The sequence below is a fragment of the Hylobates moloch genome, unplaced genomic scaffold (assembly GCF_009828535.3).
Source record: "Hylobates moloch isolate HMO894 unplaced genomic scaffold, HMol_V3 SCAFFOLD_2, whole genome shotgun sequence".
NCBI lineage: Eukaryota > Metazoa > Chordata > Mammalia > Primates > Hylobatidae > Hylobates > Hylobates moloch.
In genome coordinates, this window is record NW_026652277.1 from 38,174,489 (window position 1) to 38,193,882 (window position 19,394).

At 37.0% G+C, this 19,394-nt stretch overlaps 1 protein-coding gene across 13 annotated transcripts in view; it reads right to left on the reverse strand.

Moving 5' to 3' along the window:
* The window catches only part of PDLIM5 (PDZ and LIM domain 5), a 221,016-nt gene that overhangs the window by 122,548 nt on the left and 79,074 nt on the right, over nt 1-19,394 (reverse strand). The window contains exon 1 of one of the 13 annotated variants that reach the window (XM_058432868.1): nt 14,624-14,726. The exons of 11 other annotated variants lie outside the window; for them this stretch is intronic. The gene's annotated coding sequence lies outside the window, so the exon portion shown is untranslated. Of the gene's footprint in view, nt 1-12,458; nt 12,487-14,623; nt 14,727-19,394 lie in introns of those variants that run through there. One more of the 13 variants, XM_058432865.1, reaches the window with a different exon arrangement.

The following is a 19,394-nucleotide window of genomic DNA, read 5'->3' on the forward strand; positions in this document are numbered from 1 at the left end:
AGAAATGATGCTCCCCAAGAACCTTCAGAAAGGAAGGTCGACCCCTTAATTTTAGCCTAGTGAAGCCCATTTCAGACCTGTAACCTCCAAAACTGTAAAATAATAAATTTGGGGGTTTGGGGGTACAGTCTGGCCACTAAGTTGGTAATTTGTTACAGCAGCAATAGGAAACTAATACACAGGTAAATAATTTTTGGAAAACTTTATGAAAATGTTATAGTAAGCATTTTTTTAATTGAGGTATTTGATGTCAATTTACATAGCAAATTCAGTTATTCAGAATTAACCATGTTCTGGGGTTTCTGGGATAACTGAAGTTTTACCACTAAGTTTAGATATATATATTTTTTTTCCTTAAGCTCTAAGATCGTTAACAGTTAAGTGTAAAACCTAGATGTTACAATGTTAATTAATATAATCACAAAATAATTCACATGCAATTTCAAATACCTTAAATCCCTTGAATATTCAGGTTGAAAAAGGTGAGGGGGCCTAATGTCAGAAAGAGTGCTAGGGTTGAACATATTAAGTAAAAATTTTAAGTAATATATATAACACTAACGTTAAAAAATTTAATATCACAAATGATGGATTTTTGCACCACTTACCGTAGATTTAGCTTTATATTTTAAAAAATACTTCAAGTTATAGAAGAGGTATTGTAAAAATCAAGAACTCCTATGAATAAAAATATCTTCTATTGATGACAGCAAATTTAATTTGTATTTAATATTAGATAGATAATTAAGCCACATTAAAGTATTTCCCTAAAGAGTATTAGGAAAAAGAATCTGTTTGGAACTTCTTGAAAGTAATAAATTCCAAAGATTTCCTAATAGCTTTTGTTTGATAACAATTTAAGAAGTGAATGTGAAGAGGAAAAAAAAACTACTTAATATGCTTCTCTAGATAAGTTTACCTTCTTTTTTTATACTGTTACTTCCAACGCGAAACTATTCTGCTTGGAAGAGAAGTGAGGTTGTGTGTATATAGATGTGTGGGGCCGGCTGGGGTGAGGTGGGCGGTAAGGTTTAAATGGGATATAGTAAGGAACAAGGTATTTTCTGCTCCAGGAGAAATTAATAACCGGGGATAGTACTGACAATGCAATATCATTTGGGTCAGAATATTTTAAAAATCCATCATAATGTTCAGTTCTATGAGGATATCCTCTTCCCAAAGCAAGCATCATAAATGGTCAAAACAAATTTTATGTCCATCATTTGTATAATCTGCACAAAAGTGGAAAACAAATATTTATAAATACTACTCAATTGAGTTATAACCTCACAGCTTCTTGCATTATATAATCAATAGCTCCACTTAAGACAAATAGAATAGACAATAGTCTAGGAGTTGTTATAAAATGTCATGAAATAAGACATATTTCAAAAAACACTTTTATAAAAATATACTTTTGAAGGCTGCTCAGTTGTCAATGATTTAACAGGACAAGAAAACACAATATTGGGAAAAAAGGCCATAAGAAATCAGATGAAAAATACATCTGACCACCATGACCTTAACAAATAGGCTTATACAAGTGTGAAATGCACACAAGAATAAGAGAACAACTAGACTAGGGCAGTTTGTTTTATGCAGCACCCAGCCATCTCAACAATCATCTACTAAAAAATGACTATAAAAATGAAAGATGATCGTGTTTCCTGTCTAGGAAATATTATTCAAAATTGGAACACAGTGCTCTTAAGAAGAAACAGTGACCTCCAACCTTAAGAATATCTTCTTAGGAAGGGGCTATCAGCCACAAAATGCCAAAAGTACAATAATCTGATGTTGTGATCTGAGCAACATTCTTTCTCATAATTTTTCCATCTTTGGTATGTGTGTCAGGCACTGAGTAAGAGAAATGATCTTTTTTTTCCCCCGGAAAAACATACACAAACAATGAAACCACTGTGTGTTGACAGAGACACCACAAATAGGCAAAGCAAATATTATTTGGGCTTCTAAAAAGATATCATATGACTACATGGTTAACAAAAGATGCTGACATATTAGAGTTGTAAAAATTTAAAGGAGCAAGCTCTATCATTTGTGATGTAAAAAATGGTTTCAAGAGTTTTACTGCTACATTAGAGGTATAAATAAGCCTGAAGAAAATCACAGACATTCGAATTATATTTTTAAAAATATTTATATGCTTAATTTAGGCAAACTATCAAATTGAGGCTTAACTTTTTAAAGTAAGCTAACTACAAAATAGGAATTCCTAACTTAAGAGTAAATAAACCCATAGAGTTGAAGTAACTTCCTCATAGCCAGTAAGTGATGAAGTCAGGTTTGAACTCTGATATTTCTGATTCGTCTCATTAACCAGAAAAACAAGCCTATGCTGTTGTCAAAGTAGCCTTTTCTTCTGCTGGATTTAACCATGGCAAGGTATTGCTAATCTTTGCATCAAGAGATTCATCAATAAATCTCATGCACATACTTCCCTAAACAGAGGTTACCTAAGCAGTAGCAAAAACTGACCAGATATTAGCCGGGCATGGTGGTACACGCCTGTAATTCCAGCTACTCAGGAGGCTGAGGCATGAGAATCACTTGAGCCTGAGAGGCGGAGGTTGTAGTGAGCTGAGATTATGCCACTGCACTCCAGCCTGGGCAACAGAGTGAGTGAATTCATCCTTAATTAAATAAAGGACTAGATTTCATACAGAGAATGCCTCAAAACAGACCCTCTACAAATCAGAATACATTAGCATGGCATCACAGTGGTGTGGTGGAGATGCACAGCTCCTAGTCATAATGCCTGGCCAGTGCCAACTTCACCACTTACTCAATGTATCCCTATAAAATTGGGAAAATAAGAATATGTACTGCTCTTGAGCCACTTGCTTGAGCCCACTCCCACACTGTGGAGTGTATTTTTGCTTCAATAAATCTATGCTTTTGTCTTCAAAACACAACAAAAAAGAATATGTACCTATATGGGTTGAATGGTGGCCCCCCAAAGAGATGTGTCCATATCCCAATACCCAGACCCTATGAACGTAACCTATTTGGGAGAAGGGTCTTTGCAGATGTAATTAAGTTTGAAATCTTGAGATGGGATCATCCTAGATTATACTCAGGTAGACCCTAAATCCAATGATGAATGTCCTTATAAGAAACAAAAGAGGAGAGGACACAGACAGACTAAGAGGAAGAGACAAGCTGACCAAGGAGGCAGAGACTGGAGTGATGCAACTGCAAGGAATGCCAAAATGATCACAAGTGTTGGTGAGGATGTGAGGAAAAGGAAACCCTTAGCGTACTGCTAGTGGGAATGTAAACTAGTACAACCATTATGGAAAACTGTGTGGAGGTTCCTTAAAAAAATTAGAAATAGAACTACCATATGATCCAACAATCCCACTCTTGGGTATATATCCAAAGGAAATGAAGTCAGCATATTGAAGAGATATCTGTACTCCCATAATATGGAATCAACCTAAGTGTCCATCAATAAATGCAAGGATAAAGAAAACACACACACACACACACACACACACACACACAGTGGAATACTATTCAGTCTTAAAAATGAAGGAAATTCTGTCATTTGTGAAAACATGTATGAACCTGGAGGACATCATGTTAAGTGAAATAAGCCACACACAGACAAATACCGCATGATCTCCTATGTGGAATCTAACAAAGTTGAACTCATAGAGGCACAGAATAGAACGGTGGTCACTGATGGAGGTGGGCTGGGGTGATGTTGGTCAAAGGATATAAAATTTCAGTTAGGTAGGAGGAATAAGTTCAGAAGACATTGTAAAAGATGGTGATTGTACTTAACAACAATGTAGTATATTCTTGAAAATTGCTGAGAGAATAGATATTAAGTGCTCACACCCCAAAAAATTGGTAAGTATGTGGGATAATGCATATGTTAATTAGCTAGATTTTGCCATCTCACAGTGTATACATATTTCAAAACATCATGTTGTACATGATAAACATATACAACTTTTATTTATAAATTTTAAAAACTAGAAATAATTTAAAAAAATAAAACTGACAACAGCCACCTGAAGATGAAGGAAGCAAAGAAGGATTCTCCTAGAGGGAATGTGATCCTGCCAGCACCTTGATTTGAGACTTGCCTCCAGAACTGGGAAAGAATAAATTTCTGTTGTTTTAAATCCCCCAGTTTGTGGTAATTTATACAGTAGTCACAGGAAACTAGTATCGTACCCAAAAAGAGTTTTTAAAGGATCTGATAAAACAGTGTAGTATGCAAAGCACCTTCATCCGAGTAATGACTACTAATGAATGAAAATATATGAGGGGCTGACCATTCTGTCCACTTTTGCATTTTCTCAGGGTGGTAAACATCTCTGGGAAACACATATGTCTTTCCTCCTTGTGAAATGAAATGAGGAAACACATATGTCTTTCCTCCTTGTGAAATGAAACGAGGAAAAACATATGTCTTTCCTCCTTGTGAAATGAATTACAAAAATTGATTTAGTGCCCCAGTAAGTATATTTTTTAAATTAGTAATTATAACCATTAAACTGTTTTTAGGAAATAATTTTGTTTTAATAATTTTTCTCATTTATTTTACTAATTTAGCTAAAGTTAAATTTACCAGGAACCATGGAAAAGTAGCATTCGCTCCTACTAAATAGATGAAATAACAGAATTAGAGATTACTGGAAATAGTTGAAATTATAAAAATAGGGTGGATCATTTAATAAAGAAAAAAGATGCATTTTCCAACAAGTGAAATATTGCTTGTGTAGGACAGCATACACTACTGAAGCACAACAATTTCTTCTTCTAACCCAAAGAGACACTTTAGCCACTCGAGCAGTCCATGCAATCTACTGATTAGGTAGAGATCCAAACGTCCTCTTACCTAGAAGGTAAGATGTATCACTGAAACCTCCTTCTCTGCAGGTTTATGGCCTACCAAAAACTAGCAGGCAAATGAGAAAAAAATGTACCCCTTAATAAACATAATAAATGTAATCTCCCTTTAAGGCCCAATATACAGGCTTCCATCTTGTGTTGGAGAGCAAAGAGGAGCCCCTTACTTACTTACTTACTTTATTTATTTATTTATTTATTTATTTATTTATTTATTTATTTATTTATTTGACAGTCTCACTCTATCCCCCAGGCTGGAGTGCAATGGCATGATCTCGGCTCACTGCAACCTCCGCCTCCCAGGTTCAAGTGATTCTCGTGCCTCAGCCTCCCAAGTAGCTGGGATTACAGATGTGCGTACTATACCCAGATAATTTTTGTATTTTTAGTAGAGACAGAGTTTCACCATGTTGGCCAAGCTGGTCTCAAACTCCTGACCTCAGGTAATCTGCCCACCTCAGCCTTCCAAAGTGCTGGGATTACATGCATGAGCCACCATGCCCAGCTGGGCCTCTTACTTTCAATTCCCATCTCCCTGACTCCATTCACTTTTTCAAAACAGTAGATAAAAGACACAAAGAAACAGGAAGCCGGAGAGAATAGCAGGCCCTGGCCAGGGCACCTGCAACACCTGAGGACAGAAGGTGAAGTGAAACTTGGAGACCATGATTCTGTTAAAGCACAGCTTATTCCATCCATCAGTAAATGTGACCTAATGTAGATCAAATGAAGACCAATCAGTCAGAGACTACCAGGGGAGGAGCTGGATGACAGGAGCTGGATGACAGAAGCTGTGTCCTCCATCAGCCCCCTCCAGCTGGGCAGAGAAGATATATATGGAAGTTCTGTTCTCACGATGGGCAGAAGCAGTAGAAAGGAGAATGAATTACCTCACTCCTCAACTGGAAATGGACAAAATAAGGGGCTGGGTACATAATTTAAAATTTAAACATGGGGATGTTAAGTTATGGCTCCCTGCAGAGGGCTATGGCATGTGGGGCTGCCCCACAAAACTGTCCTTGCCAATCTGTGGCTAGGACTTTAGTGTAATTTTATTTAGCATCACAAACTTACGCTTATCAGCTTCATTTATTTCTATACTTTGGTTTCCTAATTCTTGATAAAAGCACTTTTAGAAAATTTTCATCCATTGGGTGCAATACTCAGTTTAAAACATATTTTAGCACCCATCAAGTGGTAAGTTTGCAGAAAATGTCAGGGTACTACTGAAAGCAAAGGAGGAATGGCCTTTGGCCTTAGGGAACTTTCAGTCCAGTGGCAGGTGTGAATAAGGTTTTACATGGATGACATGTTTTTTTTCCTAAGGCCAAGACATTGGAAAATTGGGAAGTGGTGTATGTTAGGGGATACTAAGTATCCTACATCCCTAAAGAGAGAAAGTGTAATGGCATAAGAGGTTCCAGCTCTGACCTTCTTAGAGAAACCAGGAAACCGGGGATCTCACCAGCCCACATGAATTTGCCTCAAACAGTTTTAGACATACAAAGGAAGATGAAGTATACAAGCAAATGGCACATGGTTCTCCCAGAAGTTTGTATCATTCTGATGACCTCTCTCATACTGACTTCTGTTACAGGTTTTGATTTAGCTGTCATACTATAGCAAACACCCCTGACAGGCAAGTACTCTGTATCTTTTTCTTTTTGTAACTGCACAACAATTAATGCAGACTCATACCAACCAAAAACTGACAAATAAGTTTTAAATGAATGAGTATATTTGTGTTGCTAATGGGAGGCAAGAAAAGAGAAATACTAAACAAAAGGAGCAGAACAGAGTTTTAAATGGAAGGTAAGCAATGGAAAAGAGACAATAAGACATGGATCAGCACAGCTGCTCAAAAGAAAGTCACTCAACCAGTTTTAGGACTTTCAACACTCATCACTGGAACTCTCATTCCTCCACCCCAACTCTCTCCTAGCGCCCAGGCCTTCATTAGTTCCCACCTACACTTGTGAAACAGTCTCCTCTAATGGTCTCTTTTTTCTCTCCCTACACACATTACGCAGCAAGAATACCTGTGTTTTTCATCCTGGCTGTGTGACATTAGACAAATTATTTAGGCACTGCTCCTCTACTTCCTCATCTTTATTAAAAGAATAATAGGCCGGGTGCGGTGACTCACGCCTGTAATCCAAGCACTTTGGGAGGCCGAGGCGGGTGGATCACGAGGTCAGGAGATCCAGACCATCCTGGCTAACACAGTGAAACCCCATCTCTACTAAAAATTCAAAAAAATTAGCCGGGCGTGGTGGCAGACACCTGTAGTCCTAGCTACTCGGGAGGCTGAGGCAGGAGAATGGCGTGAACCCAGGAGGCAGAGCTTGCAATGAGCCGAGATCGCACCACTGCACTCCAGTCTGGGCGACAGAGCGAGACTCCATCTCAAAAAAAAAAAAAGAAGAAGAAGAAGAATAGTAGCATCTATGCCTCACAGAGTTCTTGAAAGGATTAAGTGAGTTATATGTAAAGCATTTAAAAGAATGTCTAACACACATTACCTGCTCTATAAGTATTATAATTAGTAGTATTATTATATATTTTACTATTGCCTTATAAAAAACTCTTCCACAGTTTCCCATTAACTTAGAAATGAAATTCAAAATTTTACTCACAGCAACCAAGACATTTTATAATCTGAACCCTGCCAATCCTCTAACCATCTCCCAATTCTTCCTGTCACCTCAAAAAATCTGTATTTTTGCCCCACTGAACTACTGACAAATTCTCAGCACTGAGTGCATCTTTGCTTAAGCTGTGCTCTCTGCCTTGAATGGCCTCTTTCCTCCTACTATCAACCACCTAGCAAATTCTATATTTAAGTTTTAATTTATGCAATATCTCCTGGAACACGTTGACTCCTCTACACTCCTTTCTCTCTGTTCCAGTTGCTACTTGTACATACCTACATTCTGGGGATCGTCTACCTGTATTATAAATATTGTCACTTTATATGTCTGTTTCTTTATATTAAGAGCTTCTTGAACTGAGAGATGCATTTCTTTTATCTACCTATTCCCTAATGCTAGTGTAGACCTGGCATACCACTATAGTTAAATAAATGCCTACAGAAGAGAGGAAGAAAAGAAATGAGGAAAAGATGGTGTTTTTTTCCTTCATATATCATGGCCTCTGTGGCCCCAATCTTCTTCTGCATTCTTCCATTTCCTATATAATTCCTCTTTAGCCGACAAGTTCAGCCTAAAGCACATGTAACAGTTTTTCTACACTGCAAATGAATTTGGGGTATGAATTATATATTACACACAGACACATATATATTATACATAGACACATATAAGTACTCTTGGGGAACTCTGTTCATCTTGTTACTTATTCACATATTACTAAGGTTTGTACAATCCTTTCAAGCTTCTTTTCCTAATCTATGCTTGATCCCAACCTCCACTCCAGCTCATCTCATTTGATTCCTGGGAAAACTGAGTACTTGTACTAACTTATTACTTGTCCTGTCTTTTAATCATGGAATCCCTCTAAACTAGGATCTCTCTTCTTGAAGATCCCAGCAAACTTTATCATTGTCCTTAGTTTTAAAAATTCTTCCTTTTCAGAATCTCAAACTTCCAGTGACTAAACAATGCTACTCTGCTCTCTCCTGCCATCATCATTCATCCCAATCTGTCGTTACATCAACACTTTTCCAATTTCTGTAATTGAGTTACATAAGGTTTATTCAAGCTCTACATATATACAGTTGAGAGAGGACATTTTGGCACCCTAGAATCAAGTGGAGGGATTTTGAGGCTCTAAAGAAAGCAAAATTCAGGAAAATAAACAACTTAAAGAAAGTATAAGAAAAGGTTACAGAAAATGGAAAACATGCTGGTTTCTTTAATAATTATGGTATTTGCTATAAACCAATTTACCACTAAATCCAGAATTTCCCAATCTCAGCATAAGATACTGACTGATGAGATACCTAAAAGAACATTGTAATTAGTCCACAAAATAGATGGAGAAAGCAGCAGAGCAAGGTCAACAGGGTGGAAAGGTTAAGATCACAGGTTAATACCAATCTGTTCTTCCTTCGCTCCTCCACCACACAACTCCAATTCCTGTGTCACTACTGTGACAGAGTTGTCACAGAACTGCCACAGTGGGCAATCTTTTACACAAATTAAAATGAAAGTTTGAATCATAAATAAAGACAAAGGGCTCTGCTGGTTAATAGCTGGAGTTGCTTCAAACTCTAAAATGCTATGAATTTATGAAGTCTGTTCTCAATACTCAAACTTAACCATGCATTTTAATTCAACTAAAAAACTATTTCACAGATGAAGATCATATTAAAGCTACTTTAATTAGTATTCAGAGAATGCACACACTGGAGCTGCTAAGGAAACGAATGAGGTAATACTGGTATCGGAATATTTTGTAAGCTACTAATAAAGCAAAAATTTTCAAAGAATTTTAAAATATGTGATCCCTGTTAATACTCTTAACAGGGTTGACTCCTTGCTAGAAGTTTCCATGGAATTTGAAATTACTGGAATATCAAACAAATGTCTTCATAACTGCCCCTTTCTCTGTCTCCTATGAAATACATTTAATGGCGAAAATTCTTACTGTGTTGTATTTGGAAATGCAAAACAACTTTTAGAGAAGAAGTATTTATAATTACTGAGCAATAAAAATACTGTAAAATTTCTGTACTTAAGATGTGTGCAGACAAATCATTACATTAAGAGAAATCTGAGATTGAACTCTGGCTTATTTACTTACAAGTTGTGTGACTCTGAAGTACTTACTTAACTCTCTGTAAAGTAGGATGATAATATCTGCCATAATAAGTTGCTATTAAGATTAAATGACTAATGAGCATAAAGTTCCTACCTCAGTAACTTCTTAGAGGTAACAATTTAAAGTGTTTAAGTTCCTTTTTCTTTAATATGCTTTACTTACTAAATTCCTACTATGTACTAAAAAACAAGCTGCTTCCCTAACAACTTGAACACTTTTTCCCTCATATCGCAGAAGAAATACTATTATCTGAAGTTATTGGAATCAAGAATATTGTTATAATTTATTTATTTAAATCCTCTTCAAATGTAAAATTTTTCTTTCAAAACGTAAAAATACTTTTCTGTTTTAAGAATAATTTGGGTACCAGAAATTCTCAGGACAAGAAAACATTCCGGACTAATAAATAACCTATTATTTCAAAGCCTAATTCCAGTAAAACAAAAGAATCTGGAAAGTCCCTCACATTCATTGTAACAGGAAAAAGTGCTATAAACTTCAGCCAAAACAGCCAAGATAAAGGCAGACTTGACTGTAAGAGAGGTATTTGAATGCAGGATTATTCCCTGTGAATTTTACTGTGATGTGGAAATGAACCCTTACTGTATTACCCAAGAAATTAAAAGTTCATAAACAACAACAACAAAAATGAATGAAAGACCATTTTTCATCTGCATTTCAATTTCAGAGAAAGAGTATTAACAGGGATCACGGCAGGTAAAAAGAAATTATTAGGTAGGACTAGTAACATTTGAAAACCTACTTTAAAGCTGATTTACTATGAAAATGCAGGCTTTAAAATACATTAAACAAAAGAGTTTGACAGTGTAAATACTCTGCCGTGTTTTGCATGGCCATCCACTCCCATGTACTTTTCAACTCACATAAAGCCTAAGCTATTTCAGTCTTTGAGACTATAATAGCAACAACAGCCACTGGAAAACAGTTGGGAATGACTTGAATTTCAATCCTTTCAAAAATTCCTGGAGCTATGGACAAAAATGTTTATCCGGAAATCTAAGGAGACTGCTGCCATTAACTAAAGGACAATGACCAGCTTGTCACTATTTACCTCACTAATAACTTGTAAATGATTTCTAAATTTATCAGGCAAAAGTAGCAAAAATTGCCATATTTATAAAAGTGGCATTCTCTACAACTCAAAGCAATAAATACATATTTGGTATCTTCTATGACTATATCCAAGCCATGGTGGTAGGCACTGGAGTAGGTAATAAATAAATACATACTGTTTCTGCTTTTGAAGAGTTGGGTTTGACGCTGTTACCACTTAATTCGTGAGCACGCCACATTTTATTCAGCTACTCCTTTTCATCAAGGAAATATTGAGTACTTCTTATTTTGAAACTGAAATTAAGCTATTTTTATTTTTAAAATGACAATAAAGGTGAGGTTAACTTGGTGGAATCCAGTGTCATAGAATCAGGCTCCTTTTAATCTGCTAATACGCAGATGTGGCCAGGAGAATCTTCTCATGTTACTCCTTCAGCTGTCTTCCAGCCTGGGATTTTCTATCTCTGTTACACTCCTCACCCTCATGCTGTCTCTCCTCAGTCTCTCCCTCCCTGCGAGTGTCTCTGCTTCCCTGTCTCTACCTCCAGATGGCTTAAAATATTTTTGGTCTGTGCGTTCCAACTCATATAAAGCTATACCTGAGGCAGCTGGAGGTAACTAGCACACAGTTTTAAGTTTTTACCAGTGATCCATGAACGAAGTCTGCATAAATCTTCAATATATTTGGATTTTTAAATAAATGTAGATAGATTCTTGTATATCAAAGTAGAAAATCTACATCTTCATTTAAAACTGCAATACAATATTTATAAAATCTCCAGCTACTAAAAATACAATTATTATCTTAATGTGGTGGGGGAAGGGTTGTCCATAAAACACTTGACATTTAAAAAAAAAAAAAAAAAAGAGGACCTTATGTAAGGTTAGAAGCCAGTGCCCAGCACTGTAAGCTCCACAGCAGGTATGAAACCTTCCTTTCTATCCCCAGCAATCCACACAACAAGTGTTTAATTAGAATATGCTGAAACACGAATCTTAAACATTTTCGTTCAAGATATAAGCATAATGACTAGGAGCTGGGTATCTCTCCACCACCATGCTGTGATGCCATACTAATTTCCTCTACTCTATTCCTAGTCTGTTTTGAGACATATATACAAAGGCTAATAAACAGGTGGCTACAGGTGAAAGTGGGAGGTTCAGGCAAGGAAGGCGTCTTTTTGATCTGGATAATGGGGTGGATGGTGGGGCCGTTCACCAAGACAAGTGCAGCAGCAGGAGACACAAATTTGTGAGACAAGGCATAGAGCTTAGTTTCGCCCACATTGAACTTGCAGAATCTGTAATACATCTTAGTGAGAAACAGTTTCGGTAACATGACAGGAGCAAAGCCAGACTTCAGTGAGCAGAAGAGCAAGAGGAAGGTGAAAGGGGCAGAACACTGAGCCTGGGGCTAAGCAGGCTAAAATCCTGAGATACTTCTGACTCTTCCCTCATTCTACATCTATCCAGAACACGACTGTGGCTTACAGAAGTACTGCTCAGTTCTCACTTCTCTAATTTCTCCTGCTTTCTATTTCAAGCCGTCACTAAGCCAGGTTACTGCAATACTTGCCTGACTAGTCTCCCTGCCTCTGGTCTCTCTCCACCTCTTTCCAAGCAGTCTCACAAAATATGGTCCTGAAAATGTCACTTTTCTGATAAAGCTTTCAATAATACCTCAGTGTCTAAGGCCCTGCAAGGCTTAGTATTCTGACCTCACTGTTCTTTCATTCTTATCTCTATTTCCAGTTGGTCAACATTTGCCTGGGGATTTGTCATCTCCATACTACTTCAAGAGGATATTCCTCCATCTGAATATGAAGCAGAGAGAGGGAAGTCAGGGAAGTCAAGTAGTTACCGGACTACCTACCTGACTTCCCTCTCTCAGTTTCTCCCTCTTTCCCTCAGTCACATCCATTTTGTTGCCAAGAAACAAAACAAATACGATATTCTAGAAGTGCTTTACAATGGATTCCATACTAATACTTACCAACTGAGGAGGGAAATAGGAAAAAAGGAGAGAAAACTTATCTTTATTATGTCCTTGGCTTTTTACGTATGCTATTTCATTTAACCTCATTCTTCAAAGCCTAGCCCAGGTTTCTGCATCTCCACAAAGGCTTTCCATTAGAATGGGATCTGTAACTCTCCTTTGAATCCCTGTAGCATATTCTATCTCTTCCGATCCCAATAAAGAGATTATAAATTATTTAAGGGCAAAGATTATAAATCTCTTTATGTCTACCTCTTACGGCTGCTAATCATAATGTAAATCTGAAGGAAAGTCCAAATTTTTAAATTTAATGAACATTATGAAATTTTAAACCTCAGTAATGGTAGTGCTGAGGAAGGGTTTCAAAAGAAAATTTCTTCTAAAAGTATTAGAAAAACATGTTCCAAAAGTTAGTAATTTTACTTGATTTTAATGTGTTACTCAGAAAATTAAAGGGAATGTACATGAATATAAAAGGAGAGAAAAAACTCACATTTTTGTTTGTCTTTCTGACTTAACCCACAGTAAAGAAGAACTACATTTGCATTGTTCCTCTAAGATGAACACGAGGAGTTAGCAGAATAAACAAGACTAGGTGTGTACTGGTTTCTCTTTGCTGCCACTATCTTTCCTGCCAGATGGGCCATAAATTATTGGTTTAGACAATAATTTTGAACCAAAGCAGTAATTAGCTGGCAGTAAACATGTTTGCATCCACTATACTCCTCGAAAAAGCTTTAATTACATCTACATGATCCAAAATCACTCATTTGACTAAGCAATCCTCTCTTCTAAAACTTGCATCATTATCTTTCTGACTTTGTCAGGTAATGACCTACTGACTTCCCTCTCTCAGTTTCTCCCTCTTTCCCTCAGTCACACCCATTTTTGTTGCCAAGAAACAAAACAAATATGATCCTCTAGAAGTACTTTACAATGGATACCATACTAATACTCACTTATTAACTGAAGAGAGAAATAGGAAGAGAGAAAACTCATCTTTATTATGTCCTAGGTTCTTTACATAGGCTGTTTCATTCAACCTGTTGTAAAAGCCCAAGATGGCAGGTACAAGTGGTTAACTGAAACTCAGTTACATAACCTGCCTAAGGTCACATAGCCAGGAAATGGTGAAACCAGGATTTGAACCAAGTTTGCCTAATTTCAAAGCCAATGCTGGTGCCATTCACCTTCTTTACATCTCTATTTCATGGACCTTAAAAATTCTACATATTAAAATTTTATTTTGCAAAGACTATTTTAGGTGTGATCCAAAAAAATTTTTAAAGATTTAAAACTAAACAGGTCTTTAAACATATTATTCCTGGGATTGTTTTCCCAAAGGACTATAGATTGAAGTAAGTTTTCCTTCAGAGAAATAAATAAGACTTTTATATGTTAAAAAAAACTTTCAAGATGTAAAGTCAAAGTGAAGAATTTCACAATACAAAATACACCCTAACCAACCCTTATTTATCAGATCTGTTTATTGTCAAACTGCCACAGACTATTCAGAATTAAATTGAGCCTTCAAGTCCATTTCCAACAACCTTTAAGGCCTACTGAATTGAAGAAAAAGAGATATATAAGATAAATACTTACTTTCTATGTCTGCTGATTGATTTGTTGATTGACAATTATGGTCTCTTCCAGTGAGTGTGATGTTGACTAAACAGTCCCTAAAACATATTTTCTTTTTTTGAGATGGAGTCTCACTCTGTCACCCAGGCTGGAGTGCAGTGGTGCGATCTCAGCTCACTGCAACCTCTGCCTCCCGGGCTCAAGTAATTCTCCTGCCTCACCCTCCCCAGTAGCTGGGAATACAGACGGGTACCACCGCACCCTATTAAATATTTTTCTGTATTTGTAGTAGAGAAAGAGTTTCACCATGTTGGTCAGGCTGGTCTTGAACTCCTGACCTCAAATGATCTGCCCACCACGGCCTCCCAAAGTTCTGGAATTACAGGCATGAGCCACAGTGCCTGGCCCCTAAAACCGTTGGAGGCCGAAAGAATGAGGGTTGTGATCAACTCAGTATACCACTGGAGGCTATATGAGTAAGCAGCAAACTGTCATAAATGCAGACTGTTGGCAAACAGACAAACTGCGTCTGCCACCCAGAAGGATTGCTGAGGGCAGTCACGACCCAGGCGCAAATGTTCCTTTGATTAGGCATAATTGAAGCCTCTTAGTAACAATATGAACCTGTGATTGATTAAGCAGCTGACTAATTGTTACCTCCTCCTCCCTGCTCTTGTTACCCAACAAATACCAAGGGCTGTAGAAGCTTAGGCGGCTGCCTTTGCTCACTAGAAGCAGGAGGCCCTTTTCTTCTCTCTTCTTCCCCATGCTAGCCTTTCCTTTAAAATAGTTACTTTTGTCTAAAGTTTTCATTTCTACGTTCGTCCGTCCCTTCATTCAGTCTTGTAATGATGGTCTAAAGGAGTAACAGTAGTAACTGTTGGAATGATGGTCTCAAGTAATAACAGTAGTAACTGCTGTAATGATGATCTCAAGTAGTAGTTGTGGCAGTCAGCTATATAAAACATATTTTTTTAAAAATTCCTGGCCGGGCGCGGTGGCTCACACTTCTAATCCCAGCACTTTGGGTGGCCAAGGCGGGCGGATCACGAGGTCAGGAGATCGAGACCATCCTGGCTAACACGGTGAAACCCCGTCTCTACGAAAAATACAAAAAATTAGCTGGGCGTGGTGGCGGGCGCCTGTAGTCCCAGCTACTCGGAGAGGCTGAGACAGGAGAATGGCATGAACCCGGGAGGTGGGGCTTGCAGCGAGCCGAGATCGCACCCCTGCATTCCGGCCTGGGTGAGACAGCCAGACAACGTCTCAAAAAAAAAAAAAAATTCCTGAATTTTTAGTTACTCACAGAATGCATACATAGAAGCATAGGAATGAACTAGCAAATATAGTCAGTAGGGTTATAAATTTGGGAGAGAAAAATAAAAGATGACTTTCTGACTTAGGATGGGAAACCATATACACAAGTCAGTATCCAAACGAATGTTTCTATCTAGTGGCCCATTAACCTATTAGCTTTTTCCCCCTTTTCCTTTCACTCTAATATATAGGGTCTTTTTAAAGCACGCAGAATATAATTTAGGTATAATTTTTATTACAGAATACTGACAGGGGAGAGTAAAAAATGAAAAGTACTTTTTAACAGAGATGCAGTTGCTTATAGGTAGAGGAAGAGTGACCCCTATTATGTGTCTATCCCATCTTATCAAATATATACTAGGAGACTAGTCATTAAGTCCTTTGCCACAGCAAAGAAAGTGAGGAGGGTATAAGCTATGAACTGATCTGAGTTTGTTAGGCAAATCACACAAACTCTCTAGGCCAGGCTTGTCCAACCCACGGCCCACAGGCTGCATGTGGCCCAGGATGGTTTTGAATGCAGCCCAACACAAATTTGTAAACTTTCTTAAAACATTATGAGATTTTTTTTGTGATTACTTTAAACTCATCAGCTATCGCTGGTATTAGTGTATTGTATGTGTGGCCCAAAACAACTCCTCTTCCAATGTGGCCCAGGCAAGCCAAAAGATTGGATACCTCTAAGCCATTATATATTCACCTGAAATAGGCTAACTTCTTCCTCAATGGATTGATATAAGGATTTAATGATATATGTAAAAAAAAAAAAAATTCACAAAGCATGTCAATACATGTTTGTCCTCTTTCCCTTTCCTAAGCAGCATTTCTAATTTTAATGATGGATGGGGGACATAATCAATCAGACTTAGTCCTTGTGAAAAACTGTCATCCTCCAACCTAAGAATTAAAAACAAATAAGCAAAGAAGAAGTAGTAAAAGCTAAACTGAAGAATAAACACCAGAAAAGTACGTGAAATACCAAAGAGAAAAAAAAAAGTAACTTCAAATGGGATGATGTGAAACTCCAATTATTAAAAGAAAAAAAATCTAAACATCTTTTAATTCACATGAACTGAAATATCCCAGATAGAGAATTGAAAACTTCGATTGAAAAAAGTACTTTCTAAACTCCTGCCTCTATTCTATTGGTGAAAGAAACAGCAGAGTTGAACTCATAAAGCTAACAGTAATGGGATATTAAACAACCCATTAAAATGAGACAAAAGATGCCTAATAGCTTCAGTCTGGTACAACTTCTACTTCTTCTTTTCTCTTATAATCCAATGTACCTATTAAATTACTCCAATCTGTCATTCATTAGCGGTAGTATTTGGACCTCTGGCAATCTTTTTGTTGTTTGAAGGATGAAGAAGAAGGGGAAGGCAGAAAGAGTAGTACATCAGTATTTTTCAAAACTCAAGTCTTCTAGGTCTTTCACTTCCAATCATAACAAGTTACACACTAAATGAAGTTTGAAGAACAAGAAACAAAAATTTAAAAAAACCACAGACATGCCACTACTAGTAATATAAAAACAAGGAAGAGTAGAAAAACTATATATACATATTCTGTGATTCCAAGAGGATTAATTTAACAACATAAAATAAGAATAAAAATATATAGTACTATATTTTCTGATAAATAAATGATGCTTGCAAACCCCTCTGACCTACCTTTCACCTTAAAGTGAGCAGAACAGTACAAGTCACTTTGTTAACCTGGCACAGTTTAAGAGAACTCCAATGAAGAAAGTCCAATTTCCTGATTCTCTCAGCCAAAATAAGCAAACTTAAGTTGGTGTGATCTAATAGCAAGCTCTAAGGAACTTATCCATTTACAGTTGAAAAACCAGAACAAGAACCACTATTTTTATTACAAAAAGGGAATTTAAAAATCACCCATGATCTCATTTTATAGTCAAGAAAATTAAGGCCCAGTAGTTCAGCCACTAGCCCTAAATCATACAATAAGCATGTAACAAGTTTATCTATGTCCTACTATGTAGCTAACTACTGAAATAAATGGAACAGTTAAAAACCTTATTCATAGAAACCAGTTCTAATACAGTTAATAGTTATTAGACATCAAAGCTTTTGAAAGTAATTTTCTTCTTGTATCAACTGAAATAATGTAATTTTAAAAACGATCCACTTTGATTTGGATCAAAATCATAGGCAAAACACATTTGACATTTAAAAATAAGCACTGTTACTTGCCTGACTTCCCCAAGAGTAAAAATAATTTTAAATAGAATTTTTTATAGTCCAGTTGCAGTACTCCTAGAATTAGTTTCAGGTGCAGAAAAAAATATATTTTTTCCAATTTTTTCGATGATAAAAGACAAATCAAAATAAAACCATTCACACTTCTATGTTCATTAGAAACTCAGAGTATACTGAGTCAAGTCTTATTTTTCAGGATATCATAGAAAGAAAATGTGTTTGCTTTATTATATGCCCCCAAATTAAAGTAGACATAAATAAGTTACAAAACCACCTGACTCAAGCAAGTATCTTTATCTTACTTTTTCTTATCTAAATCCTATTTTAAGATATTGAGGTTGGGCCTAAAAATGAAACCAAATTTTGAATATACACATATATTTTCTTAAAAATTAGTGGATATATAAGAATAATACTCAATGCAAAAAAATTAACAAAACAAAATTACTGGTAATTTTCTTTTCAAAAACAAAAACTGGGTTTCGTTCTCTCCCTGGGAATTCTTAGGAGGAGGAGAGCAGAATTTGGGCAGCAGTGGTCCTCATCCAGTGTTTCTACAGTGCTAGCAGGAAAGGGCGGCGCCACCACCATTGAGCTGGGGGAGACCTGGTCTGCTCCCCCGTGACTCTAAGTTATTTCTCTCCCAAACCCTGCTCTAGATCCCTGGCCAACCAGCTGTAACTTTCCAGGGCTTTCTCACAATGTTTTAATAGGCCCCGGAAAACTTAAATTTGACTGCAAACAAGGCAACGACCCACAAGGCCCTACAAGTTCTCGCCACTTCTACTCCCTTCCTGCTACCTCTCTGACCTTACTTCTAACCGGTCTGCCTTCACTCACTCTGTTTGGCTATACCAGCCTCCCTGAAAGAGGGCCACCACACTGGCTCTTCCCTCTGCTTTGAATACTCATGCAATTCCCTGGGGAATTGCAGTTTAAAACAGAGTGGTAAGGAAAGTCACAGTGAGAAGGTTATTGGATATCTGGGCACGAGTACCCCAGGTGAGAAGGTGCTCCCTCACATGCTTTATTTTTGCCTATAACACTTATTCACATGAGATATATTACATATTCTGCTTACTTGTTTATTATCTGTCTCAGTCCTCTAAAATGTGAGTACTATGAAAGCAGAGATTTTTGTTTGGTTTGTTCACTGCTACGTCCCCAGCATCTACAACAGTGCCCGGCACATAGTAAGAGTTCAGGAAGTATTCGTGAAATAGATAAATGATTCCTACTTTGGGAAATAATACTGGTGCCTATCAAAAATAGACTACTATACAAGATGCTATCAAAAAAAAAAAAACATGGTCTTTGCTCTTAAAGAGTCTTCTTGGAGAACCAGGACTAATATACATGGAATAATTAGTAAATAACATAGGCAGTGCTAGGTATGACTATTAGCTAATTAGGTTTATTTGTATAAGACTTGTGGAATTGCCCTTGTTATTCCTGATTATACCTAGTGTATAATTAAACGCTGAACTGAATGGTATAAACTATTTCATTCAAGTTCAGAAGGGGAAAAAGGAATCAGG